Source organism: Mustelus asterias, chromosome 31 (assembly GCF_964213995.1).
Source record: "Mustelus asterias chromosome 31, sMusAst1.hap1.1, whole genome shotgun sequence".
Classification (NCBI taxonomy): domain Eukaryota; kingdom Metazoa; phylum Chordata; class Chondrichthyes; order Carcharhiniformes; family Triakidae; genus Mustelus; species Mustelus asterias.
The window spans coordinates 12,378,817-12,406,446 of NC_135831.1; the positions used below are offsets into that span (position 1 = coordinate 12,378,817).

The 27,630-nt window shown below is 45.3% G+C and overlaps 1 protein-coding gene across 1 annotated transcript in view; it reads right to left on the minus strand.

Annotated features, from left to right (window-relative positions):
- The window catches only part of LOC144481632 (lysophosphatidic acid receptor 6-like), a 29,205-nt gene extending 4,397 nt beyond the window's left edge, over window positions 1–24,808 (minus strand). The window contains exon 1 of the mRNA XM_078200768.1: window positions 24,636–24,808. The gene's annotated coding sequence lies outside the window, so the exon portion shown is untranslated. The remainder of the gene's footprint in view (window positions 1–24,635) is intronic.
- Between the last annotated feature and the right edge of the window lie 2,822 nt (window positions 24,809–27,630).

Consider the following 27,630-nt stretch of genomic DNA (forward strand, 5'->3'; position numbering starts at 1 on the left):
AGCCTCGGGTACCGTCTGTGTGGAGTCTGCACGTTCTCCCCGTGTCTGCGTGGGTTTCCTCCGGGTGCTCCGGTTTCCTCCCACACCCCAAATATCTGCAGGTTAGGTGGATTGGCCATGCTAAATTGACCCTAGTATCGGGGGATTGGCAGGGTAAGTAGGTGGTTTACGGGAATCGGGCCGGGGGGGATTGTGGTCGGTGCAGACTCTATGGGCTGAATGGCCTCCTTCTGCATTGTAGGGATTCTATGATTCTATGACATTCTGGAAATAATCCTTTCCAGGATATTATGTCAACAACTTCCAGACAGCAAGGTAGGCCATCCAGCTTACCCACAGTGGCACAGCGGTTAGCACTGCTGCCTCACAGCGCGAGGGACACAGGTTCAATTCCCAGCTTGGTTCACTGTCTGTGCGGAGTCTGTACATTCTCCCTGTGTCTGCATGGGTTTTCTCCGGCTGCTCTATTTTCCTCCCACAGACTCAAAGACGTGTTGGTTAGGTGCATTGGCCATGCTAAAGTCTCCCTCAGTGTGCTGAAGTGTGGTGACTAGGGGATTTTCACAGTAACTTCATTGCATTGTTAAAGTAAGCCTGCTCGTGACATTAATAAACAAACTTTAAAAACATTTCTTGAAGGATACTCATTGGCCAGGGTTTTGGGAGAGGTCAGCAGTGATGGTGTGGACCAAAATGATACATTGGGTGGGAATTTCAGAAACCGGAAAATCCCACCCAAGGACAATGGACCTTTCCATGGTTCACCCCCTCACCCACTCCGATTCCTGCGGCAGGCGGGACGAGAAAATTCACTCCATTGTCATTTTGGGAGAGCCATGATTTGGACCTCTGTCACACACTGCAATTGAGTCATGGTATAAAACTGCACAGATGGAGACATTCATCCCATCAATTCCATGCTAGCTCCTTGGGAGAGCAACCCAGTTGGTTTCATGTCTCCCCCCACCGCCCCCCCGCCCCCCCCGCCCCCCCCCCCCCACCCCCCCACCCCCCCCCCCACCCCCCCCACCCCCCGCCCCCCCCCCCCCCGCCCCCCCCCCCGCCCCTGGCTCAACGTCAACAAAATTAAGGAGATAATCATCGACTTCGGGAAACGTAGTGGAGGACATGCCCCTGTCTACACCAATGGGGACAAAGTAGGAATGGTCGAGATCTTCACGTTTCTAGGTGTCCGGATCACCAACAACTTGTCCTGGTCCCCCCCATGCCAACACTATAGTTACGAAAGCCCCACCAACGCCTCTACTTTCTCAGGTGGCGAAGGAAATTCAGCATGTCCGCTACGACTCTCACCAACTTGTCCAGATGCACCAGAGAAAGCATTCTTTCTGGTTGTATCACAGCTTGGTCTGGCTCCTGCTCTGCCCAAGACCGCAAGGAACTACAAAAGGTCGCAAATGAAGCCCAGTCCATCACTCAAACCAGCCTCCCGTCCATTGACTCTGTCTACACTCCTCACTACCTCAGAAAAACAGCCAGCATAATTAAGGACCCCACGCACCCCGGACATTCTCTCTTCCACCTTCTTCCGTTGGGAAAAAGAGACAAAAGTCTGAGGTCACGTACCAACCGACTCAAGAACAGCTTCTTCCCTGCTGCTATCGACATTTAAATCCACCTACCTCGCATTAAGTTGATCTTTCTCTGCACCCTAGCTATGACTGTAACACTCCATTCTGCACTCTCTCGTTTCCTTCTCTATGCTTTGTCTGTATAGTGCGCAAGAAACAATACTTTTCACTGTATACTAATACATGTGACAATAATAAGTCAAATCAAATCACAAAACACTTCCCATTGGAGTTAAGAATTTGCTCCTTGAAATAATAAATCAAATCAAATCAAATCTTCTCCCGTTTATTTCTCCAATTCCCTGTGTCCAAACCTGTGTCCCCCACACTGTCTGACAGTGAATTTGAATGACGGGATGTGAAAGGCTGGGTTGGAAAGTCACTCAGATATATTCTGTTTCTATTCTCCCACAGTCACTGCAGGGATTTAAATCAGTCACTTAGGCACTGGGTTGATAATAAGGCTGAGATCCATTGGGAGACATTTCAGTTAGAATTGGGCCTTCACAGGAAATCTGATCTACAGACCACAGAAGAGGCGATGCCCGAAGGTGGTTAATCTCACAGGAGGGGTTAAAATTTCAGGGAGTGGGCGGGAGGGATAGTGCTGTGGTTAATTTTAAAGTTTATTTTTTAGTTTCACAAGTTTGTTTACATTAGCACTGCAATGAAGTGACTGTGAAAATCCTCCAGTCACCACACTCCAGCGCCTGTTTGGGTACGAGGAGGGAGAATTTAGCATGGCCAATGTACCTAAACAGCACGCCTTTCGCACTGTGGGAGGAAACCAGAGCATCCAGAAAAATCCCACGCAGACACAGGGGAACATGCAGACTCCACACAGACAGTGACCCAAGCCAGGAATCACAACTGCGTCCAATTCTGGTCGCCGCACTACCAAAAGGAAGTGGAGGCTTTGGAGAGAGTACAGAGAAGGTTTACCAGGATGTTGCCTGGTATGGAGGGTCTTAGCAATGAGGAGAGATTGGGTAAACTGGGGTTGTTCTCCCTGGAAAGACAGAGGATGAGGGGCGACCTAATAGAGGTGTATAAAAGTATGAAGGGCATAAATAGGGTGAACAGTGGGAAGCTTTTTCCCAGGTCGGAGGTGATGAACACAAGGGGTCACGGGTTTAAGGTGAGGGGGGGGCAAGGTTCAACACAGGTGTCAGGGGGACGTATTTTACACAGAGGGTGGTGGGGGCCTGGAATGCACTGCCAAGCAAGGTGATTGAGGCGGACACGCTGGGATCGTTTAAGACTTATCTAGACTTATCTAAAGTTGTTATCTCTGGTTTGTTACCTGTGCCACGTGATAGTGAGGAGAGGAATAGGGAAAGAGAGCAGTTGAACAAGTGGTTACAGGGATGGTGCAGGAGGGAGGGTTTCCGATACCTGGACAATTGGGGCTCTTTCTGGGGTAGGTGGGACATCTTCAAACAGGATGGTCTGCACCTGAACCAGAGGGGTACCAATATCTTGGGGGGAAATTTGCTAATGCTCTTCGGGAGGGTTTAAACTAATTCAGCAGGGGGGTGGGTACCTGAATTGTAGCTCCGGTGTACAGGAGGTTGAGAGTAGTGAGGTCATGGATGAGGTTTCAGGGTTGCAGGAGTGTACTGGCAGGCAGGAAGGTGGTTTGAAGTGTGTATACTTCAACGCCAGGAGCATCCGGAATAAGGTGGGTGAGCTTGCAGCATGGGTTGGTACCTGGGATTTCGATGTTGTGGCCATCTCGGAGACATGGATAGAGCAGGGACAGGAATGGTTGTTGCAGGTTCCAGGGTTTAGATGTTTCAGTAAGTGCAGGGAAGGTGGTAAAAGAGGGGGAGGCGTGGCATTGTTAGTCAAGACAGTAAGAGTTTTAACAACACCAGGTTAAAGTCCAACAGGTTTATTTGGTAGCAAATGCCATTAGCTTTCGGAGCGCTGCTCCTTCGTCAGATGGAGTGGAAATCTGCTCTCAAACAGGGCACAGAGACACAAAATCAAGTTACAGAATACTGATTAGAATGCGAATCTCTACAGCCAACCAGGTCTTAAAGATACAGACAATGTGAGTGGAGGGAGCATTAAGCACAGGTTAAAGAGATGTGTATTGTCTCCAGACAGGACAGCCAGTGAGATTCTGCAAGTCCAGGAGGCAAGCTGTGGGGGTTACTGATAGTGTGACATAAACCCAACATCCCGGTTTAGGCCCTCCTCATGAGGACATGAGGACGGCCTAAACCGGGATGTTGGGTTTATGTCACACTATCAGTGATTTCTTTACTCAGAGAGTAGTAAGGGCGAGGAATGCCCTGCCTGCAGCAGTAGTGGACTCGTCAACGTTAAGAGCATTCAAATGGTTATTGGAGAATCATATGGATGATATTGGAATAGTGTAGATTAGAGGGGCTTTAGATTGGTTCCACTGGTCGACGCAACATCGAGGGCCGAAGGGCCTGTACTGCGCTGTAATGTTCTATGTTCTATTTAGCTGGCGGAGTCTGCACGTTCTCCCCGTGTTTCCTCCGGGTGCTCTGGTTTCCTCCAAAAGACATGCAGGTTAGGTGTATTGGCCATGCTAAATTCTCCCTCAGTGTACCTGAACAGGCGCCAGAGTGTGGCAACTAGGGGATTTTCACATAAGAACATAAGAAATAGGAGCAGGAGTAGGCCATCTAGCCCCTCGAGCCTGCCCCGCCATTCAATAAGATCATGGCTGATCTGACGTGGATCAGTACCACTTACCCGCCTGATCCCCATAACCCTTAATTCCCTTACCGATCAGGAATCCATCCATCCGCGCTTTAAACATATTCAGCGAGGTAGCCTCCACCACCTCAGTGGGCAGAGAATTCCAGAGATTCACCACCCTCTGGGAGAAGAAGTTCCTCCTCAACTCTGTCTTAAACCGACCCCCCTTTATTTTGAGGCTGTGTCCTCTAGTTTTAACTTCCTTACTAAGTGGAAAGAATCTCTCCGCCTCCACCCTATCCAGCCCCCGCATTATCTTATAAGTCTCCATAAGATCCCCCCTCATCCTTCTAAACTCCAACGAGTACAAACCCAATCTCCTCAGCCTCTCCTCATAATCCAAACCCCTCATCTCCGGTATCAACCTGGTGAACCTTCTCTGCACTCCCTCCAATGCCAATATATCCTTCCTCATATAAGGGGACCAATACTGCACACAGTATTCCAGCTGCGGCCTCACCAATGCCCTGTACAGGTGCATCAAGACATCCCTGCTTTTATATTCTATCCTCCTCGCGAGATAGGCCAACATCCCATTTGCCTTCTTGATCACCTGTTGTACCTGCAGACTGGGCTTTTGCGTCTCATGCACAAGGACCCCCAGGTCCCTTTGCACGGTAGCATGTTTTAATTTGTTTCCATTGAGATAGTAATCCCATTTGTTATTATTTCCTCCAAAGTGTATAACCTCGCATTTATCAACGTTATACTCCATTTGCCATATCCTCGCCCACTCACTCAGCCTGTCCAAATCTCTCTGCAGATCTTCTCCGTCCTCCACACGATTCACTTTTCCACTTATCTTTGTGTCATCTGCAAACTTCGTTACCCTACACTCTGTCCCCTCCTCCAGATCATCTATATAAATGGTAAATAGTTGCGGCCCGAGTACCGATCCCTGCGGCACGCCACTAGCTACCTTCCTCCAACCGGAAAAACACCCCTCTTTGCTTCCTGTCAGATAGCCAGTCCCCAATCCACTTTAACACACTACCCCCAACTCCATGTGCCCTAATCTTCAGCCTTTTATGGGGCACCTTATCAAACGCCTTTTGGAAATCCAAAAACACCGCATCCACCGGTTCTCCTCCATCAACCGCCCTAGTCACATCTTCATAAAAATCCAACATGTTCGTCAAGCATGACTTTCCCCTCATGAATCCATGCTGCGTCTGATTGATCGAACCATTTCTACCCAGATGCCCTGCTATCTCCTCTTTAATAATGGATTCCAGCATTTTCCCTACTACAGACGTTAAGCTGACCGGCCTATAGTTACCCGCCTTTTGTCTCCTTCCTTTTTTAAACAGCGGCGTAACATTAGCCGTTTTCCAATCAACCGGCACTACCCCAGAATGCAACGAGTTTTGATAAATAATCACTAACGCATCCACTATTACCTCTGACATTTCTTTCAATACCCTGGGATGCATTCCATCCGGACCCGGGGACTTGTCCACCTTCAGTCCCATTAGTCTACCCAGCACTGCCTCTCTGGTAACATTAATTGTATTAAGTATTTCTCCTGCTGCCAACCCTCTATCGTTAATATTTGGCAAACTATTTGTGTCCTCCACCGTGAAGACCGACACAAAAAACTTATTTAAAGACTCAGCCATATCCTAATTTCCCACTATTAACTCCCCCCTCTCGTCCTCCAAGGGTCCAACATTCACTCTAGCCACTCTATTCCTTTTATATATTTATAAAAACTTTTACTATCATTTTTTATATTAATTGCTAGCCTAGTAACTTCGTTGCAGTGTTAATGTAAGCCTACTTGTGACACTGATAAATGCATTTTAAACTTTTATTCCAGGGAGCATTGAAAGCAGTTTCCTGAGATGATAAATTCAATGTAATCCAAAACTAAAACCTAGGACTTTCCTAGTTTATGTAATTGAACCCATGACGTTCTGTGTATTTGCACACTAAGCAATTAGGGCATTTCAATATTAAATTTGCCACAATCTTGTCTCACTGAAATATCATGAGGATGTTTTTGATATGGTTTCATGGTGGTCACATGTTAATCGCCAGAGTTTATCTATACACTTATCATCGAATGCCAATAATTTATTACAGGTTTTTTTTCCAAGCTGACAAATAAGATGTAAAAGTGAAGTTCTTCCTATAACTGATGTTAAGATGAGACGTGAAGGCTCAGTTAGGGCACTTGAGAGTTACAAGTTAGCCAGGAAGGACCGAAAGAAAGAGTTAAGAAAAGCCAGGAGGGGACATGAGACGTCTTTGGCGGGTAGGATCAATGAAAACCCTAAAGCTTTCTATAGGTATGTCAGGAGTAAAAGAATCACTAGGGTAAGATTAGGACCAGTCAAGGACAGTAGTGGGAAGTTGTGCGTGGAGTCTGAAGAGATAGGAGAGGCACTAAATGAATATTTTTCGTCGGTATTCACACAGGAGAGGGACAGTGTTGTCGAGGGGAGTACTGAGATGCAGGCTGTTGGACTGGACGAGATTGAGGTTCATAAGGAGGAGGTGTGAGCAATTCTGGAAAGGGTAAAAATAGATAAGTCCCCTGGGCCGGATGGGATTTATCCTATGATTCTCTGGGAGGCTAGAGAGGAGATTGCAAAGCCTTTGGCTTTGATCTTTGTGTCGTCATTGTCTACTGGAACAGTGCCAGAAGACTGGAGGATAGCAAATGTTGTCCCCTTGTTCAAGAAGGGGAGTAGGGACAACCCTGGTAATTATAGACCGGTGAGCCTTACTTCTGTTGTGGGCAAAGTATTGGAAAGGATTATAAGAGATAGGATTTATAATCACCTGGAAAGGAATAATTTGATTAGGGATAGTCAGCACGGTTTTGTGAAGGGTAAGTCGTGCCTCACAAACCTTATTGAGTTCTTTGAGAAGGTGACCAAAGAGGTGGATGAGGGTAAAGCGGTTGATGTGGTGTATATGGATTTCAGCAAAGCGTTTGATAAGGTTCTCCATGGTAAGCTTTTGCAGAAAATACGGACACATGGGATTGAGGGTGATTTAGTGGTTTTGATCAGGTATTGGCTAGCTGTAAAAAAACAAAGGGTGGTGGTTGATGGGAAATGTTCATCCTGGAGTTCAGTTACTAGTGGTGTACCGCAAGGATCTGTTTTGGGGCCACTGCTGTTTGTCATTTTTATTAATGACCTGGATGAGGGCGTAGAAGGATGGATTAGTAAATTTGCAGATGACACTAAAGTCGGTGGAGTTGTAGACAGTGCGGAGGGAAGTGGCAGGTTACAGAGGAACATAGATAAGCTGCAGAGCTGGGCTGAGAGGTGGCAAATGGAGTTTAATGTGGAAAAGTGTGAGGTGATTCACTTTGGAAGGAGCAACAGGAATACAGAGTACTGGGCTAATGGTAAGATACTTGGTAGTCTGCATGAACAGAGGGATCTGGGTGTCCATATGCATAGATCCCTGAAAGTTGGCACCCAGGTTGATCGGGTTGTTAAGAAGGCGTACGGTGTGTTAGCTTTTATTGGTAGAGGGATTGAGTTTCGGAGCCAGGAGGTCATGCTGCAACTGTACAAAACTCTGGTGCAGCCGCACTTGGAGTATTGCGTACAGTTCTGGTCGCCGTATTATAGGAAAGATGTGGAAGTGTTGGAAAGGGTGCAGAGGAGATTTACCAGGATGTTGCCTGGTATGGTGGGAAAATCGTAAGAGGAAAGGCTGAGGGGCTTGAGGTTGTTTCCGTTAGAGAGAAGAAGGTTAAGAGGTGACTTAATAGAGGCATACAAGATGATCAGAGGATTAGATAGGGTGGATAGTGAGAGCCTTTTTCCTCGGATGGTGATGGCTAGCACGAGGGGACATAGCTTTAAATTGAGGGGTGATAGATATAGGGCAGATGCTAGAGGTAGGTTCTTTACTCAGAGAGTAGTAAGGGCGTGGAATGCCCTGCCTGCAGCAGTAGTGGACTCGTCAACATTAAGAGCATTTAAATGGTTATTGGATAAACGTACGGATGATATTGGAATAGTGTAGATTAGAGGGGCTTTAGATTGGTTTCACTGGTCGGCACAACATCGAGGGCCGAAGGGCCTGTACTGCGCTGTAATGTTCTATGTTCTATGTTCCAGATAGCCACATGAACAGACTGGGAATTGAGGGATACAAAAGAATGGTCTAGTCGGGCACATGAGCAGCGCAGGCTTGGAGGGCCCCAGGGCCTATTCCTGTGCTGTATTGTTCTTTGTTCTTTGGATCGAACCCGGGTCCCTTGTGCTGTGAGGCAGCAGTGCTAGCCACTGTGCTACCGTGCCACTGAGCAGTGATGTAATCATATAATCAGTGTCCAGGGGAAAAATATTATCCCCGTTGAATTAATTCTATGCATGGAGTTAATGTAGGTGGCACAGTGGCACAGTGGTTAGCACTGCTGCCTCACAGCGCCAGGGACCCGGATTCAATTCCAGCCTCGGGTCACTGTCTATGGATTCTGCATGTTCTCCCCATGTCTGCATGGGTTTCCTCTGGGTGCTCCGGTTTCCTCCCACTCTCCAAAAGACATGTAAGTTAGGTGTATTGGCCTGTTTCTGAGCTGTAATTTTCTATGGTTCTATGGTTCTATATACATGGATTTTAGTAAGGCGTTTGATAAGGTCCCCCATGGTCGGCTTATGATGAAAGTAAGGAGGTGTGGGATAGAGGGAAAGTTGGCCGATTGGATAGGTAACTGGCTATCTGATCGAAGACAGAGGGTGGTGGTGGATGGAAAATTTTCGGACTGGAGGTAGGTTGCTAGCGGAGTGCACAGGGATCAGTGCTTGGTCCTCTGCTCGTTGTGATTTTTATTAATGACTTAGAGGAGGGGGCTGAAGGGTGGATCAGTAAATTTGCTGATGACACCAAGATTGGTGGAGTAGTGGATGAGGTGGAGGGCTGTTGTAGGCTGCAAAGAGACATAGATAGGATGCAAAGCTGGGCTGAAAAATGGCAAATTGAGTTTAACCCTGATAAATGTGAGGTGATTCATTTTGGTAGGATGAAAGGTAGGGTTCTGAGGACTGTGGAGGAACAGAGAGATCTTGGGGTCGATATCCACAGATCTCTAAAGGTTGCCACTCAAGTGGATAGAGCTGTGAAGAAGGCCTATAGTGTGTTAGCTTTTATTAACAGGGGGTTGGAGTTTAAGAGCCGTGGGGTTATGCTGCAACTGTACAGGACCTTGGTGAGACCACATTTGGAATATTGTGTGCAGTTCTGGTCACCTCACTGTAAGAAGGATGTGGAAGCGCTGGAAAGAGTGCAGAGGAGATTTACCAGGATGCTGCCTGGTTTGGAGGGTAGGTCTTATGAGGAAAGGTTGAGGGAGCTAGGGCTGTTCTCTCTGGAGCGGAGGAGGCTGAGGGGAGACTTAATAGTGGTTTATAAAATGATGAAGGGGATAGATAGAGTGAACGTTCAAAGACTATTTCCTCGGGTGGATGGAGCTATTACAAGGGGGCATAACTATAGGGGTCGTGGTGGGAGATATAGGAAGGATATCAGAGGTAGGTTCTTTACGCAGAGAGTGGTTGGGGTGTGGAATGGACTGCCTGCAGTGATAGTGGAGTCAGACACTTTAGGAACATTTAAGCGGTTATTGGATAGGCACATGGAGCACACCAGGATGATAGGGAGTGGGATAGCTTGATCTTGGTTTCAGATAAAGCTCAGCACAACATAGTGGGCTGAAGGGCCTGTTCTGTGCTGTACTGTTGTATGTTCTATCAAGGTAAATACATGGAATTGCAGGGATAGAACCTGGGTGGGATTGTTGTCAGTGCAGACGCAATGGACTGAATGGCCTCCTTCTGCACTGTTGGGATTCTGACTCTATGGCGAGATTTTAAGGCCTCTCTTGAGCGAGACCGGAAATTTCTGCCCGAGGTTAACGGACATTTCCGTTGACCGCCCTTGCACCCTCCGATTCCATGGTGATGGGGGCGGTAGAATTCCGATGTAAATTCTGTGAAATAAATGTCCCAGTGTGGGTGGCATCGCAGGAATTGTGAGTTTGCAAGGAGGAGGTGTCACTCCCAGAGAGAGTTACATAGGCCGTAACATTCGACTGAGAGTTAATTCCTCAGGAGGAGTTGGGGTCCCAGGGTGCAGGGGGGAGGGGCGTATTCTGAGAGCTGTTCCTGTGAAGGGACTTTTCATGCTGCCATTTGTGTCAATGCATGTGTTCAAAAAGGGGTGACTGTCCCACAGCTGTTCACGCTGCAGGAGGGGTTCGTGCCTGGGACAGGAATTAACAGGATGGAAAATATTCCGTTTTCGAGAAAGAGTGAATTTCGTGAAGTTTTGCTGCTGCCCCAGGGCACGTCAGGGTTCAATGTGCCGGTCGCACAGTGATCCCACACTATCTGCATGGATTAGTTTCTCAAGCCAGGCTAATGTTGAGAGAAGTGGGTGGTCCAGGTGTGGATAATTCTTCATGTAATACTTCCCCAATTGAGTCCAAAATGTGTGTCGGCTCAACGGATTCACCAAAGTAAATGAGCGGGGTTCTGGGGATGGAGTGTGGGGGTGGGAGGAAGAGGGGCTGATCCTGGGTAAGATACTTTTACGGAGAGTCGGTGCAGGCTCGATGGGCTGAGTGGCCTCATTCTGCACTGTAGGGATTCCTTTTTTTACTCATTCATGAGACATGGGCATCGCTGGCTGGGCCCAGCATTTATTGCCCATCCCTAGTTGCCTGAGGGCAGTTGAGAGTCAACCACATTGCTGTGGCTCTGGAGTCACATGTAGGCCAGACCGGGTAAGGACGGCAGATTTCCTTCCCGAAAGGGACATCAGTGAACCAGATGGGTTTTTCCGAAAATCGACAATGTGTGGAGGAGACCGCAGCACCCGGAGGAAACCCAAAGATGCCCGGTGAGAATTGCCAAGTTGCCAGGCTGACAGTGCCAGGCTGGCACTGCCCAAGGAGCCCCACCTTGCCCTCGGTCTCCCCAGGGGACCTCAGTGGCCTCCAGTTCCACAGGCGAGGCCAACACGACAGTTTCCCGTTCATGGGGACCAGCTGTTTGCCTTGCCAGAGGGAGCGTCTCCCAGCAAGACCAGAAATGCATGTGAGCCTGGACAACTGAGCGCCAGGCTCACTAAACAGATGGAAATGGCATTTTACATAAATTTAAATAAATTATTCAGCCTCTTGCCGGAAATCGGCGGGAGGCTGCCCTCGCTGGAAATCAGGTTCCAGTTAGATCGCGGCAGGCGGGGAATTGGGCGTGATGCTGATTCCGTGACTCTTGTGCGATTTTACCAGCTCTCTCCGCCCATCATTGGATGGGGTGAATGGGTAAAATCGTGGCTCATGACCCTATAACTGCAGACATAGGGCGTGATTCGCTGGCCTCACAGCGGCATGTTTCCCACTGGTGGGAGGTGGCGCACTGTTTACCGGCGGCGGGATTCTCCAGTCCCACCGCTGCCAATGGGAATCCACATGGACCTCACCCCATGCAGGCGGGGATTCGCTGCTGCAGCATCAGAGAATCCCATTGTCATGAACAGAGTTGGCTACAGACAGAACCTACTGAGAAAAGAGGTTCGAATTTGGCGCAGAGTTCTTGAGCTAAATACTTGTTGAGTAACTTTGCATATCATTCCGCTGCAGACGCTGACTGATTTGTTGGGGACAGTGAAAGAATCATAGAATCCCTACAGTGCAGAAGGAGGCCATTCAGCCCATCGAGCCTGCACCGACCACAATCCCACCCAGGCCCTTTTCCCAGTAACCCCACACATTTACCCTGCTAATCCCCCTGACACTAATGGGCAATTTAGCATGGCCAGTCCACCTAACCTGCACATCTGAGGACACTGAGGGGCAATTTAGCATGGCCAATCCACCGAACCTACACATCTTTGGAATTGAGGTTGGAAGCTTTAGCTGAAGGGCGGCACGGTAGCACAGTGGTTAGCACTGCTGCTTCACAGCTCCAGGGACCTGGGTTCGATTCCCGGCTTGGGTCACTGTCTGTGTGGAGTTTGCACATTCTCCTCGTGTCGGCGTGGGTTTCCTCCGGGTGCTCCAGTTTCCTCCCACAGTCCAAAGATGTGCGGGTTAGGTTGATTGGCCATGCTAAATTGCCCCTTAGTGTCCTGAAATCCATAGGTTAGAGGGATTAGTGGGTAATATGTGTAGGGATGTGGGGGTAGGGCCTGGGTGGGATTGTGGTCGGTGCAGACTCGATGGGCCGAATGGCCTGTTTCTGCACTGTAGGATTTCTATGATGATTATTATGGATGCCGCTGCAGATGTCCATGACGTGTTTCATGGCTTATTTCTATCCGGCCTGGTCATTCCAATCATCTGTCCATGAGTCATCAACTTCCCATTTTCAGCAGCTGGTGTTAGCTATTTAGGGACGTGGTGTAATGCAAGAGGGTACGGACAAGAACTCAGCTCCAACATTGTGAAATCAGATGGCATCTGACTTTTTAAAATTCAATCGTGGGACGTGAATGCTGGCTGTCCAGCATTTTATTGCCCATCCCCAGTGGGTAGTTGAGAGTCAACCACATTGCTGTGGCTCTGGAGACACATGTAGATCAGACCGGGTAAAGACGGCAGATTTCCTTCCCTTAAGGACATGAGAGAACCAGATAGGTTTTTACAACAATCGACAATGGTTTCATGATCATCAGTAGATTCTTAATTCCAGTTATCTTTCATTGAATTCAAATTCCACCAGCTGCTGTGGTAGGATTCAAAGTAAGAAGTTTAACAACACCAGGTTAAAGTCCAACAGGTTTATTTGGTAGCAAAAGCCACACAAGCTTTCGGAGCTCTAAGCCCCTTCTTCAGGTGAGTGGGAATTCTGTTCACAAACAGAGCTTATAAAGAAACAGACTCAATTTACATGAATAATTGTTGGAATGCGAATACTTACAACTAATCAAGTCTTTAAGAAACAAAACAATGTGAGTGGAGAGAGCATCAAGACAGGCTAAAAAGATGTGTATTGTCTCCAGACAAGACAGCCAGTGAAACGCTGCAGGTCCACGCAACTGTGGGGGTTACAAATACAGGGTCCCAGAACATTAGCTGAGTTTCTGGATTAATGGTTTAGTGATCAGACCAGTAAGCCATCAGCTCCCCAGGCAGGGAAGGCCATTTTGTTTGGGGTGGTGGGGGATTGGGCGAGTGAGGGGAGGGGCATTGACAGTGGGGAGCAGGGGGGGTCCTTACATTTATTTGTGGAAGTTTAGGTTTTAAAAGTGAAGTTTCCTGCAAAGGTGAGTTGCGAACGGTTGCACGAGGGTTAACAGGACGAGAAGAAAATTCCTGAACAATGGGACAAACCTCTCTGCGACCCAATTGGCCTCGGGTATCTCCCAAACCCTTCTCCAGCCAATTTGATACTTTTCCAGGTTTTGTTCTCTCTGGAATGTTGGGATCGAGCAGATAAATTGCACACAGCAAACTCACAAAAAAGGCAATGTGATAAAGACGCGGGAGATTTGTTTTATAACAATGTTCCACACACAACCATACACTCCCCACAGTGCAGAGAGAGGCCATTCAGCCCACTGAGTCTGTACCAACTCTCCGAAAGAGCATCCCATCCAGGCTCTATCCCCCTGACCCCACACATTTACCATGGTTAATCCACCTAACCTGCACATCTGGAACATCTGGAACCCTGGAACACCTAGATAACAAAGACAACTATATCCGACTCCTACTCATAGATTACAGGTCAGTTTTCAAACCATTATTCTCACAAAACTCATCTCCAAACTCTGTGACCTGGGACTCGGCTCCTCCCTCTGAGATCCTAGACTTCCTAACCCACAGACCAAAATCAGTAAGGATGGGCAACAACACCTCCTCCACGATCATCCTCAGCACCGGTACCCCAAAAGGCTGTGTCCCCAGCCCCTTTCTATAATCCTTATACACCTATGACTGTGTGGCCAAATTCCCCACTAACTCGATTTTCAAGTTTGCTGATTAACACCACCGTAGTGGGTCGAATCTCAAATAATGACGAGACAAAGTACAGGAAAGGGATAGAGAATCTGGTGAACTGGTGTGATGACAATACTCTCTCCCTCAATATCAACAAAATGAAGGAGATAGTCATCGACTTCAGGAAACGTAATGGAGATGAAGTAGAAATGGTCGAGAGCCTCAGGTTTTTAGGTGTCCAGATCACCAACAACCTGTCCTGGTTCCTCCAAGCCGACACTATCGTTAAGAAAGGCCACCAACGCCTTTACTTTCTCAGGCGACTAAAAACATTTGGCATGTCAGCTACAACTTTCACCAGCTTTTACAGATGCACCTGCAGTCGGGAATGGGTTAATGACCCTTGTCACACTTAAGCAGTAAGACCCGAACTCTGTGATTTTGTTTAGAACACGGCAGAGTCCATGTTTTTGTCAGAGTTCGGTGTTTTTCATGTCTGTGCCAGATAAAAGGAACAGCTATTCCTCTGTCTCCATTTGTTATCAAGAAATGCGATTAACCCAGCTCGAAATAAGCTAAACAGTCTCCATTTTTATGTACCTTTGTTTAACACGATGGAGTTGACATGTATGCCTTCTGTCTTTGTATAACCATAGATTCATATATATATATATTCATCATACGTTATTCATCTTATCCTGATATAAAGTATTATACAAACCTGCATGTAGATTAGTTAACTTGTTTGTGCAAAACCTGTGATGTTGTTTCAAGGATATAAATGACGAACAATCGTGGCCTTGGAGATCGAACAAACTACGCAGAGGAAGATACTGCTAATACAACAAGAATCTCACCATGAACAATGACAGACATCTTAGAGAATTGCAATGTAGTGAGGGCGGGGCCCGGGACATATATAAACTCTGTTCTTACTTGTGTTCGATGAGAAGGCCTGGGTCCACTGTTAGGAACCTCACTTCTCCCACAATTGTGAAAATAAACACTGCATTTTGAACCACTAATAGTGTCAAAGGTTTTTTACCTACAACAATTGGGGGCTCGTCCGGGATAATCTGTTTACGGTCCGGTTGAATGGCCACGACCGGGACACCGGAATAGATTATCGAACTCTAAATAGAATGGGTCAAAATGCAGTGGGTAATCATCTGTGATAAGAGTGTGTGATGTTCTGACTTGAGTGAGATAGAGACTGTCTGAGTGATCGCCGGAGTTTGAAGGAAAAGCCTTCATGTGTAAGAGTTAGAAGGAAAGGCCTTCTAAGGAGAAGCCGGCTTAAAAAAAATAGTATAAGCGGTGGTACAGAGGGATCTGATCAACCCTTACAGGTATCACCAGACTCCGATAAGAGCGACCTGGGAGGGGGAGAGCGAGAAGGGAGAATAAGTCACTCCAGGTGGTGAGTATAAACTTATCAGTGTTATGGCGGGACAAAGACAGTGGGGACCCATTGGGTCCCTGATAAATGAATTTATGACTAAGAGGGACAGGCTCATAAAACAGATGATAAAAGGGGGATGGGATTTAGACCATCTACTCGACCAACAACGAAAATGGTTGGAAAAGGAAAAGAAAAACAAAACTAAGAAAATTGGAGTTCTCTTCGTTCATCAATTGGCCGGATTAATTGAACAGGTTTCAGTCTCGGGTAAGAAATGGGCTGATGTCAAAGAAAAAATTAAAATGTTAATCAACAAAGGGGTGAAAGAGCCTCCGAATTTGGGGAGCGACTCTTTAGAATATACCAAGAATGTTGGGGAGTACCCGAAGCTGCCCGAACAGATAGAGCCTTTTTACAAGCATTTAAAGACGGGCTGTCGCCAGCTCACCAAAAAACCCTTAAAATGGGAGTTCTCAATGCCCAGACTTACGATGCATTAGCAGAATGGGCATCTGGAATTAGAGATGGACCAGATGAGAAACCATACCCACAAATAAAACAGGAAAATGTTAGTGCAAACAGTAGAGAAGATAAACCAAAGGGTGCGTGCCATAATTGTAGGAAACTGGGTCACTTTGTCAGGCACTGTAGGGCTCCAAAGGGGAGTAGTGAAGTCTGCAAAATGGCAGATAATGAAGGATGAGGGGATCTGCAGGTCCTCTCATTGACGTGTACTTATCAAAGAAATAATCATTAATAGAGGATGCAAAAGGATGGCTGGGATACGTCTCAGACCTGAGAGTAGCAGAAAACGTGAATATATAAAGAAAAGAGAAACGAGGCAAAGAAGATAGGAGTATTGTTAATGCATCAGTTAGCTGGACTAATTGAGCAAGATAGAAAAAAGATTGGAGAACTAGAATTCAGAATAAGAGAATTGGAGAAACAAAACCAAGTCTTCGAAGAAAAACAATAGAGAGGGGAAACTGTTCCTCTACCTCCTAATGAGTCCACACAGGGACCACCCGCTCCTCCAGAGGAGTAGGAAGTGCTAGAATACAACTCAGCACCAGTAACCCAGAGGGGAACTGGTGCGCGGCCAAAAGCAAAATTATAAACCCGTCACCCAGTGTAAAACAGAGATTCAGAGAGTATTAGGGAATGCTCCCACTTATTGGAGCAGAATTACCACAATAAAACAATTAAGAAGAGGGATCAGTGAATGTGAGAATCAAAGGAAAGATAAAGAGGTATCTGGCTTACCAATGTTGTTCCAAAATCCCGATACGAATGAACAGGAGTGGTGGAATTGACCCAGTGTAGATAATCACCAGACGGCACTATACTCAGTCCTGAAACACTTAGACGAACAGGGACTAAAGGCGAGCCCCAGGAAGGCCCAAATAGGGAAAGTGCAGGTGTTATATTTGGGACACCTGATATCCCAGGGGACCAAAGAAATGCCATTGGACAGGAAAACAGCCATTCAGCAAATGCCAAGACCAGTAACCGTCCGAGGGGTAAGGAAGGTTTTGGGGTTGTTTAATTACAGCCGCAACTTCATACCAGAATTCACAAGGCTCGCCGAACCAATACAAAGGCTAGTAAAAGGGGGGAAGTGCGGGCCTTGCCGGCCGCCTCGATTAAAACTGAACCCCCGATAGATATCTCACAGCTACATGCTGATGCCCCTGAAGAAGAACGTGTGAGATGGAAAGTTCAAGGAGCTACACCTGATGGAGGGGGGGGGGGTATGGAGATTAAATAATAAAGTTCTAGCCCCAGAATGTATCCAGCATACTCTGATGCAGTTACATCATGGGCTGTCGCATGTGGGGAGGGATGCCATGATGACCAGTATAGGGAAGGAATGGTGGTGGAAAGGAATGGGACGGGACATTGCCCGATATTGTCACCGGTGCATTACCTGTGCACAGTACAACCCTGGAAGACCCGTAAAAATCAAGATGGGGCACCCGCCTCGCCCCAAGGGTCCCTGGGAACACCTGCAAATTGACTTTACAGGACCTCTCCCGCAGTCAGACGGAAGAACCTACTGCTTAGTAAATATTGATCAATTCACCAGATGGGTAGAAGCATTCCCAACGAAAAATTGTTCTGCCACTACAGTGGCTAGAATACTAGCTGAGGAAGTCATCCCAAGATGGGGGGTGCCTTTGCAAATAGACTCCGATCAAGGCACACACTTTACAGGGAAGGTAGTCAAAACCATATGTCAACTGATGGGGATAAAACAGAAGTTTCACATACCCTACCACCCTCAAAGCTCAGGAATGGTGGAACGTATGAATAGGACACTTAAAACCTCCCTTTCCAAGGCCATGCAGGAATCAGGAAAGAGATGGACAGAAGTATTACCCGCCATATTAATGAAACTCAGGACCACTACAAATCGGACTACTGGGCTGACACCATATGAGCTAATGACTGGAAGGGCTATGCAACTGCCCGAGTCCATCATTACCGGAGGGGCAGCTGTAGGCCCATTACGGGACAGGGTTAGACGATATGTATTAGAGTTAAGCTCCCAATTGAAAGATATGCGGAAAACAGTACGGGACAAACAAATAGTGATAGATGAGCACAATAAACTAGAACAGACCCTGGAGGTAATCCCGGCGGGCAGCAAGGTTATGGTAAAAACACTACCAGGAAAACCTGGATTTGCCCCCAAATGGAAAGGCCCCTATGAGGTCATTATCAGTGGAGACACCTGTGCCTGCATTGATATGCAAGGTAGGGGTGTCTGGAAGCATTGGACTCAGTTAAATGAATACACCAATTATCGCAACAAAACAGTTAAAAGGGGAATAAAAGGTTAAAAGAAAACAAACAGGTTGTAAGTTTCTCTCACTCGAGGGAGGGAGAGAGAGAGAGATGTAAGATATAATTGCGATCGAGAGCCTCATGTGCTGGAATGGGGTATAGCAGATCAATGCGAGTTTAATAAATTACGTTCCCCAGTAAATTTTACGATAGGGGCATCGGACAGAGATTTGGGGAATGTGGGAATAATAGCATTAGATTACATCTGAAGAGTCATAAGGAGAGTTACTGCATCTGCCTGTGTAAAGATAATTATTTTAGTAGGGATATTTAAAAGTGATAAAATAAATGGATTATTTGGATCAGACTTTTGTTAAATTTGAAAATGTATTTTTGATAGAACTGAAGTTGAAAAGATAAATAGAAAGAATTATTCCTGCGTATTTGAAATGATGATGAATCACTTGTTTATGTTCCTCTGAGTTATAAGACTTGCAGTAATTTTAAGATATAGTCAAAATTTAACAGAGAAGGGAGTTACATCAGGTAGAATGGGAGTGCGTGTGTCATTCTGGGAATTATTATACTGCCATAATGCATTCTAATTAAAATGTGTTACGTGGATCAACCATGAAACTGTATTAAATGACAGACGGGCTAAAAGGGAGTGCCCGCCTATAATACCAAATTGACAAATCAATATAATTAGAGAGGAGGGAAATAATTCAGTGGAATAATGAGATAAGAAAATGCTGGGGAAGTATTTGTTACAAACGGCTAAAGATTAAAGTGATAAGATTTCTTGAATTTACTTCTGTTTTGAGTTGAATTACAACTTGGAAGGCAGCAGCATAAAAGTGACTGTTAATCAATGGTCTATATTCTTAAATGTTTTACTTCCATCCCAGTTTAAGATGTTAAGTCTGAATAAATGTTGGAAGCTTCCATGTGTATCTGTGTGTTTAACAACGTGATTGCGTGAATGTTTTGTTGTTGTTCGTTTTAATGTTGAGAAAGGAGTTAAACCTTGGAAGGACCATGTGCTCTTTCCTTGTCTTGAAGTTGAAATTATAAGAGTGTAGTTGAGAAGTTAAAAAATTAATAAGTAATTTTGTGAAAAATAGAAAAGCAGGAACAAAAGACTGAGGCGAATATACTGTCTATGAGTCAGTTTAAAGTCTATCAAATCAATGAATCGTAGTTCCGATTATCCCAAGTTACAGCAGGAGATTAAATCAGTTAAAACCTCAGTTGTTAATACAAATAAAGATGTTGTCTTTGAGTATTTTTAATTTGCATTTGATGCCAACCATTGAATACCATGAATTATTGGAACTTGTGTTGCCAGTTAGTTACCGATATGAAATTGAAGACTTGTGTGATGTTCCGATAACATGCAACAAATTATATCATTTAAATCATCTAACATTGATGATAGTTCTGATAGTGTAACTAGTTAAAATTATATACTGCCGTTGGAATTGTTCTATCTATTGTTCAAGGTTTTCCAAATCTAAGAACACTGCAAAGCTGAGAACCTAGCCAGCTAGGAAGCAAACCAAAACATTTCTAATCAAATAACTCTTGTTATTGTTACATGTATTGTGCTTGTTATCGTTCTGAAAATGAAGGAATTCTGATCTGGAGCTCAGTTTAAAAATGGAAACAGATTAATTTAAAAATTAAATTAAGAGGGTTTTGAGATACCCGATATAATATATATTGTGTATTGATAAAAACATAAGTCTGTGAAAAAAAAAGGCTAGTTATTCCAAACATGTAACCATTCTTTGCCATAATTTGTAATAGCTTGCACAATTAACATTAACATGACAGGAAGTAAAACCGGATTACTTGAGAGAGAGAGAAAAGGAGTTGGAGACTGGCTTTGCAGCCAGACTCAAAACTCTTGCAGCATTCGACTGCCCACAACAAACAGCTTATTTGGTTATCTGTGTTTTTAAAGAGCTGTGTCTGGCAGCATACAATTGGCATCTATGACCACGAAACACTGGTGTTTACCTTGTGAGACAATCTGTCTATAGAAGGATTATTTCTGCTGAAACATTGCACTTTCAAATGCGGACAAACAAATGATCAAATTAGATATAATGTAAGAATACATCATACAAAGATCGGAGTTGTATGGTATGTGATTTAAATGAGAAAAGCGATGTCTTTTGATAGAATGCCCGGCTGCAGCCAGTGCAAAGTGTTGTGTGATTCGCACGAAGCCAACTGAAGGGTCTGTTTATTTCTTCAGAATAAACTCGACTGATCTGAAGTAAATATGCCTTTCTTTAAGCAATTCTTTCGAAATAACGGTTATTTTAGAGAAAGAAAGGGAGAGAGAGAGAGCAGCCAAGGACCAGCGCTGAGATTGAAATAAACAAAACATCTGTTTCTAAAGCATAACTAAATTAGATATTATTATTACATACAAGCAGTCTCCAGCTACATCAACAACTTGGCCATGAGAAAGTTTGTTCACCTTACATTGCACTTTCAGAGAATGCAGCTAAGTTTCTAAGCTGGACTCAGAATTCCAAGCTGATGAGGCCAAATTAGCTTCAATTAACTTAAAGCACAATTAATTACATTGGGCAAAAATACTTTGCACTGGCGAAAGCCATACAGACATTGGAAAAAAATGTGGATGAAGGTATTGCCCACGATACTAAATGAGATTAAGGGTTGCTACAAACCGAACCGGATTAACCCCTTATGAGCTAATGACAGGACGGACGACGCAATTACCGAAAAGCATCATAACAGGTGGGACCGATGTAGGTCCACTAAAAGATAAAATCAGGAGATATGTTTTGGAACTAAGCACCCAACTAAAAGGGATGCATAAATCGGTAAAAGAGAATCAAGAAATAAGAGATGTAGAGAGAGCTTGAAATGCTCCCTGACAGTCCCAACAGTGGGATGTCCTAGTAAAAATATTACCTAACAAATCAGGGCTTGTACAAAAATGAAATGAGCTGTATGAAGTTATAATTAGTGGAGATATCTGTGCCTGTATATACTCAGTTGAATATGCTGAAATTACTTGGAAAAATATGTGATATACTCCAATTGCAGATATAAACAAACAACAACTGACCTCCAAGCAAGCTGAACGGGTGCGCGGAAACTTTGCGCGTGGGCGATATAGCCTTTGGACCATTGTATAACGGTCGCGCGGGATATTAGTAAGTGATAAGATGCTTCTCATGCTGATACTCACGACCCTGGCCCTGTTAGCCATAGCAGGAGAATATAAATTGAATTATGAGGAGTTAGGGGTGAAGCACAATGATCATCTCTGTAACGATGACTCTGTCTATTGTATGAACACCTTTGTGTATATGTCTTATCTGTATGCATCACAATCGAATCTGAGCAAGTGCTGGGTCTGTTCACACATTCCCACGCACGGAGGAAAGGGAGGAATTCCCTTATTTCCTATCCCTTTCTCAGCTCCAGAAGTAATTGAATGGGTTTTAAATCAGAATGGAACCCAGGAAGGGACAAGGCAACTGACATTTAAAACCCCATCGGGTACCACTATGCAGGGTATCAGCAACAGTGATGTTGTTTCAAGGCTAGGGGGCGGAGGGTGCACTTTATCGTGCTTTAAGAAGAATTACCAGCCCAGCAACGACAGATCAGATTCCCCACCCTACTTTGTTGTGAAAAATAAACAGAGGGGAGTTATCTGCCTGATAAGAAATGGAACCATACCTGTTGGCCGTAGCTACTGTATACAGCAGATTGATATCACTGATGACGCTGAGGCCATGATACAGGTCACAATCCAATGCCCCATAGCCACCGTCCCGGTTAGCCTCTCCTCCGCTTATGTAAGCGAGATGACTGCATATAATGGGACCTATTTTGTCTGTGGAAACAATGCCTATCCGTGGCTTCCCTGGAATTGGACAGGATTGTGTTATTTGGCATATGTGGTGCCTTATATTCACCATTACACTGACTTATGGGACCACCCTGAAATACACCTGCTTAGGGCTAAGCGAGCCATTAGTGAGACAGAACGATTCTTCACGATAGCCTACCCATTTTTTGGGACGGCAAAGGCAGCACAGGAACTTATACGGATGGCATCAACCCTAGAGAAAGCTACAAATAAGTCTAAGGATGGGTTCGAGGAGGTGAGCACGGCCATCTCTGAAATGTCAGCAGAGGTCGTAGCTATTCGGACTGTGGCGTTACAGAACTGATTGGAACTCGATTATGTGCTAGCCTCCCAAGGTGGAACATGTGCCATAGTTGGCTCGAAATGCTGTACGTATATTCCTGATGCTTCAGAGAATATAACTCACTTAGCAGATCATATTAAACAAGTAGCAAAAGCAATACAGGAAGAAGGGAACCAATATCATGATTATAACCCTCCGGGCTGGCTGGGGCAATGATTCGGGTCGTGGGGTCCATACCTGATGCATGGATTGATTGTATTAATTGTAATTGTAATTACTTGCTGTGTTTGTATGGCATTATTGAACGCCTGTTGCAAAACAGTAACAGCGTGAATTATGACAGTCGCAAGTGTACAGGCGGAGGGGGCAGACCTCCCGACTAAGGAGCTAGGCCCATTCCCCGATAACATGTGGTTCTGAGTTGGCCATAAATGCCATGTTTAGACCTGGCATCCGACCAAAAGGGGGGAGTGCAGTCGGGAATGGGTTAATGACCCTTGTCACACTTAAGCATTAAGACCCGAACTCTGTGATTTTGTTTAGAACACTGCAGAGTCCATGTTTTTGTCAGAGTTCGGTGTTTTTCATGTCTGTGCCAGATAAAAGGAACAGCTATTCCTCTGTCTCCATTTGTTATCAAGAAATGCGATTAACCCAGCTCGAAATAAGCTAAACAGTCTCCATTTTTATGTACCTTTGTTTAACACGATGGAGTTGACATGTATACCTTCTGTCTTTGTATAACCATAGATTCATATATATATATTCATCATACGTTATTCATCTTATCCTGATATAAAGTATGATACAAACCTGCATGTAGATTAGTTAACTTGTTTGTGCAAAACCTGTGATGTTGTTTCAAGGATATAAATGACGAACAATCGTGGCCTTGGAGATCGAACAAACTACGCAGAGGAAGATACTGCTAAAACAACAAGAATCTCACCATGAACAATGACAGACATCTTAGAGAATTGCAATGTAATGAGGGCGGGGCCCGGGACATATATAAACTCTGTTCTTACCTGTGTTCGATGAGAAGGCTGGGGGTCCACTGTTAGGAACCTCACTTCTCCCACAATTGTGAAAATAAACACTGCATTTTGAACCACTAATAGTGTCAAAGGTTTTTTACCTACAACACACCATAGAAAGCATTCTTTCTGGTCTGGCTCCTGCTCTGTCCAAGACCGCAAGAAACTACAACGGGTCATGAATGAAGCCTAGTCTATCACACAAACCAGCTTTCCATCCATTGACTCTGTCTCCACTTCCCGCTGCCTTGGAAAAGCAGCCAGCATAATCAAGGACTCCACATACGCCGGACGTACTTTTTTCCACCTTCTTCCATCGCGAAAAAGATACAAAAGTCTGAGATCAGCATGGTGGCACAGTGGTTAGCACTGCTGCCTCACAGCACCAGGGTCCCAGGATCAATTCCGGCCTCGGGTCACTGTCTGTGTGGAGTTGAACACAGCGGAGTTTGCAGGTTGTCTGCGTGGGTTTTTCTCCGGGTGCTCCGATTTCCTCCAACAGACCAAAGTTGTGCAGGTTAGGTCAATTGGCCATGGTAAATTGCCCCATAGTGTCAATGGGACTAGCAGGGTAATTTCATGGGGTTAAGGGGATGGGGCTTGGGTGGGATTGTGGTTGGTGCAAACTTGATGGGCTGAATGGCCTGTGTCTGAATTGTAGGGATTCTATGAAAAATAGCTTCTTCCCTGCTGCCATCAAACTTTTGAATGGACCTGCCTTGCGTTAAATTGATCTTTCTTTACACCCTAGCTTTGGCTATAACACTACATCCTGCACCCTCTCCTTTCCTTCTCTATGAATGATATGTTTTGTCTGTATAGCGCATAAGAAACAATACTTTTCACCGTATGCTAATACATGTGACAATAATAAATCAAATGAAATCAAATCTTTGGACATGAAGGAGCAATAAGCATGGCCAATCCACCATCCGATGCAGAAAGAGATTTACTGACCTGGGACTCTGGGGTGTTCAGTCCTGACTTTGGGCTTCGCACAGTCCAGTTTGATTGTGGAATCTCTGAAGTCTTTTTATCTCTTAGTCTGTCTCTCTGTCTGACAGCCTGTATGTCTCGGCCCCTGTCTAATTCTCTCTCACTCTCCCTTTCTTCCTTCTCTCTCCCTCTGTCTCTTTTTCTCACTCTCTGTCAGTCTGTCTCAGCTTCTCGCTATTTCTCCTCTGTCTCTGACATTCTGAGTTTGCCAGCACCACTTCCTTACTCTCTCTTCCCCTTTGAGATCCTCTCCCTGCTTTGAACTGTTTAAACTTCCTGTTGAATAATGATCCCAATTGACCAAGTTCCCGTCATTCTCTCTAATCCTTCCTTTCCGCTTTGCTTGTCATAGTATATTTATTGACCACGTTGGACTTTAGATTTGTACAGATTCAATGATTTTGCTTTTCAATCTGTAAATGGCAGAACTCTTAGGAACTCTTAGGCCGTGCTGGTCCACAGTTCCCTAAAAATGGCAACACAGATGGCCAAGGCGATTAAGAGGGCACGTGGCACACTTGTGTTCATCGGCCGGGGCATTGAGTGCAAGAGTTGGGAAATCATATTGCAGCTACAGAAAACCTTGGTTTGGCCGCATTTGGAGTATTGCATGTAGTTCTGGTCACCACACTACCGGAAGGGCGTGGAAGCTTTGGAGAGAGTGCAAAGAAGGTTCACCAGGATGTAGCCTGGTCTCGAGGGTGTCGGCTATGAGGAGAGGTTGAATGAACTAGGATTGTTTTCACTGGAAAGACAGAGGCTGAGGGGAGACATGACAGATGTCTACAGAATGGTGAGAGGCACAGACAGAGTGGATAGTCAGAGTTTATTAGTGTCACAAGTAGGCTGACATTAACACTGCAATGGAGTTACTGTGAAAATCCCCCAGTCGCCACATTCCGGCACCTTTTCGGGTAACACTGAGGGAGAATTTTGCATGGCCAATGCACCTAACCAGCACGTCTTTTGGATTATGGGAGGAAACCTATGCAGACATGGGGAGAAGGCGCAGACTCCGCTCAGATAGCCACCCAAGCTGGGAATTGAACCCGTGTCCCTGGTGCTGTGAGGCAGCACTGCTCACCCCAGAGGCTTTTTCCCAGGGTGAAAGTGTTAATTACAAGGGGGCATAGTTTCAAGGAGAGAGGGGAAGGTTTAAGGGAGATGTGCGGGGGAGGTTTTTCACACAGAGAATGTTGGGTGACTGGAATGCACTGCCAGAGGAGATGGTTGAAGCAGGCACATTAGCAACATTCAAAAGGCATCTGGATAGGTACGTGACCAGGGAGAGAATAGAGTGATATGGACCGAGTAAGGGCAGAAGGTTTATTTTTTAATCTAGCAAAGGCATCATGATTGATAGGGGCTTGGAGACGCAAAGGGCCTGTTCCTGTGCTGTACTTTTCTTTGTTTTTTGTTTGTTCTTCTTCTATTTCTTAAAACTTCAGGGTGAGCAGCAGGAATGGCAGATGATATTGAATTGGTTCAACAATCAAGGTTTGTTTTTTTGACATCAATTTCAATTTGTGAGGGATAGAATTTGAGGAAAAGAAATCCTCAGGTGGTAAAAGAAAAGAGGAACACGTTGGAATAGTAATGATATTTTGCCTCAGGTTGAAAAGGAAATATATGAGAGTGGAAGAGAAATAAGAAATGTTAGATGTTTTCATTTCAATAAAAGTCAGACACATACTTGCAGTGCTAATGGCTTAAAAAAAGCACTGAGAAGACAAACATTGTAAAACAAGATAAGGTAGTGGGGTTTGTGAACGTGGCAAAGTACAACATGGTTGAAATTAAAGAGGTGCAACTGCACAGCCTGTAGGTTGGTAGGGAAATGTCAGGTTTCATCAAATAATTTATTTATGTGGGTAAGGTTTACTCATGTAGCTCCAGGAGGAGTAGGCAACAAAGTTAACAAAGGAATGTAGGAAAGATGGAATGTCACCTCCCACTGTGATGAGTTGTGAGGTCGATGAATCCGGCTGCTTGTGGGAAGATGTCAAATGAAATTGAGTGGCTCACTAAATTCCTGAATGTAAATCCGACACCCTCTACCTAGCCAGGACCTCCCAGTGAAGGTAGTGCTCTTCACAATGCTTTCAACAACTTGCACTGCTACAAGCCTTTGAAACAGTAAGGCAAAAAAAACCTCTTTCAAGAAATTTCCCTTCCCCATGGAGCCACCCAGGCAGTTTCCTGTATTAGGAAAAACAGAATGAGTTATTCAGACCACAATCAGTAAGAATAAGGTAGTCGAGTAGCTCCTCCTTACCTCTGTCTTAACCTCCCCCCTTTTACTCTACAACTTGATCTCTTGCCCTAGACTGTTCTAGAAGGGGGAACATTTGGTTAACATTTACTTTATCAATCCTGTTGTGTATTTTTTATCCCTCAATCAAATCCCCCCTCATTCTTCTGTACTCCAGCGAGTACAAGCCCAAGCTACTGAACTGTGCCTCATACGACGCCCCCTTCAAACCTGGGTTTGAAGCATGGGTTTCCTCCGGGTGCTCCGGTTTCCTCCCACAGTCCAAAGGTGTGCGGGCTAGGTTGATTGGCCATGCTAAAATTGCCCCTTAGTGTCCTGAGATGCGTAGGTTAGAGGGATTAGTGGGTAAAATATGTAGGGATATGGGGATAGGGCTTGGGTGGGATTGTGGTCGGTGCAGACTCGATGGGCCAAATGGCCTCTTTCTGCACTGTAGGGTTTCTATGATTCTATGGAATCAATCCAGTGAACCTCTTCTGAACCACCTCCAGTGCCACCACATTCTTCCTCAAAGAAGGTGACCAAAACTGAACACAATACTCTAGGTGTGGTCTCATCAATGCCTTATACAATTGTAACAACACTTCTCTACTTTTATACAGGGAATTATATCGGGAATTATGTCGGGAATTATAGACCAGTAAGCCTAACATCGATAGTGGGGAAAATTCTCAAATCCATTAT